Genomic DNA, 2,430 nt, shown 5'->3' on the forward strand with positions numbered 1-2,430 from the left:
ATAGATAAAAGTTATCGTTGCAGTCAGTACTGTGTAGTTACTAGTAGCTGGATTTAAGCTCGAAATGAGACACTGTTGGTGAAACTTCATCATGAGAACGTCACAAGCTGATCACGCTCCATGATATGACTAGTATTATGTTGCTTCTAGTAGGCTAAGCGCAAGCCGAAACATCAACATGTGAAAGTCGTAGAATTTTGCGATCAAATTGTGGCTAGTACTGTGATGTTACTAGTAACCTTGTGTTACGTCATATGGCCAAGAGAGCATTTGAAGGCGAAACTTCTGCATGGGGAAGCTGCATCATGAACAAAAGTTTATATCGAGTATTATGTTGACGTTAGTAGGCCCTGGCCGAAAGCGCAGCATGTGAAAGGTATAGATAAAAGTTAGCGTTGCAGTCAGTACTGTGTAGTTACTAGTAGCTGGATTTAAGCTCGAAATGAGACACTGTTGGTGAAACTTCATCATGAGAACGTCACAAGCTGATCACGCTCTATGATATGACTAGTATTATGTTGCTTCTAGTAGGCTAAGCGCAAGCCGAAACATCAACATGTGAAAGTCGTAGAATTTTGCAATCAAACTGTGGCTAGTACTGTGATGTTACTAGTAACCTTTTCTTACGTCATATGGCCAAGAGAGCATTTGAAGGCGAAACTTCTGCATGGGGAAGCTGCATCATGAACAAAAGTTTATATCGAGTATTATGTTGACGTTAGTAGGCCCTGGCCGAAAGCGCAGCATGTGAAAGGTATAGATAAAAGTTATCGTTGCAGTCAGTACTGTGTAGTTACTAGTAGCTGGATTTAAGCTCGAAGTGAGACACTGTTGGTGAAACTTCATCATGAGAACGTCACAAGCTGATCACGCTCTATGATATGACTAGTATTATGTTGCTTATAGTAGGCTAAGCGCAAGCCGAAACATCAACATGTGAAAGTCGTAGAATTTTGCGATCAAACTGTGGCTAGTACTTTGATGATGCTTGTAGCCAACCGAATTGGTTGAAAAGCCCAATAAGTAAGCTAACTTGGGAGAGCTTGTTGGAAACCAAATGCTACTAGATTGGTCCAAATACATCCTTCAACAGGGGATCACTTGGCTCGCTTTACGAAGAGGAGCACAGCTATATGTGTTAATTCGGTATGAATCGCAAGATTTGTTTACCGACCTCTCTAACGCAAAAGGCGGTCTCGGCTTCGGCTGTTGACTGCGTCCGATTCAGGGTTATATAACTCTCGATTGAACACATTGATGTTCTATTGTTGGTGCTTCCAATAAAATTGGAACACTTAAAGCAGAACCGATTCAAATAATAGCATTCTGATCAATGATTGCATTCCTTGATCAAGAACTGCTGGAGTCATTGTGATGGCGAATTTTCTTCATAAGAAAATTGCAAAGAGACGGAACTTAATGAGACTAGTATTATGTTGTTTCTAGTAAGCGGAAGCTGAAACAGCAACATGTGAAAATCAAGTTTTGTTCAATGATCTCGAGGCGATAAGTACTATGAAGCAACTAGTAGCCTAAGCATGACTCAGATTTGAGACAGTCAAAAAGACTGGCGAAACTTCTTCACATGAAAGTTACATAGAGAACTACAAATGTATACAGCGAGTATTATGTTGTTTCTAGTAGGCGAAAGCTGAAACATCAACATGTGAAAGTTGTCTGCAAACTGTAGAACGATATGTGATTAGTACTGTGCTGTTACTAGTAGCCAGTCTGACTGTAGAAGCCAAGACAAAGGGAAACTAATGCATCTGAAAAGGACAAGTTATGGAAAGGTATGCACGATAAGTATTATGTTGTTTCTAGTAAGCGGCAGCTGAAACATCAACATGTGAACGTCGTTGTGTACAGTAACCTAGAACTATATAGTCCTTAGTAACGTGCATTTACTAGTACCTGTAATTGGTATTCAGACTCAGGCAGTTTGGAATAGTTTGGCAAAGATGCACCAGAGAAAACTGGGATTTGATACAGAAATTGTTGAATACAAGTATTATGCTGCTTCTAGTAGGTTGAATCCGAAACATCAGCATGTGAAAATTGAAAACATTTCTGGTTCGAATTGTCACAAGTATTTGGTGATCTGAGTAGCCAAACTCACTACAACGCCAATTGAAGGCAAAAATTCTCAACGGGAAAAGCTATTCTCATTGAATGAGCTAACAAGACGAGTATTATGTTGCTTCTAGTAGGCGAAAGCCAAAACATCAACATGTGAAAGTCTTGCTGAACAAATTTAATGTTGTTGAGCTCAGTACCGTGTGAATTAGTAGCCATAATTGGCGAGCGAAAATTGAACTGGCGAAACTTCGTCTTTGGAAAATTGCAGATGCCGAGCACTTATTTTGCAACGAGTATTATGTTGACTGTAGTAAGCGAAAGCCGAAACAGCAACATGTGAAAGCTGTTGAA

At 39.9% G+C, this 2,430-nt stretch overlaps 1 pseudogene; it reads left to right on the forward strand.

Annotated features, from left to right (window-relative positions):
- The first annotated feature begins 1,081 nt into the window (after window positions 1-1,081).
- LOC142356232 (5.8S ribosomal RNA) lies at window positions 1,082-1,233 on the forward strand (annotated as a pseudogene).
- Window positions 1,234-2,430: the final 1,197 nt, after the last annotated feature.

This window comes from Convolutriloba macropyga, unplaced genomic scaffold (assembly GCF_964194025.1).
Source record: "Convolutriloba macropyga unplaced genomic scaffold, txConMacr16.3 SCAFFOLD_6469, whole genome shotgun sequence".
Classification (NCBI taxonomy): Eukaryota; Metazoa; Xenacoelomorpha; order Acoela; family Convolutidae; genus Convolutriloba; species Convolutriloba macropyga.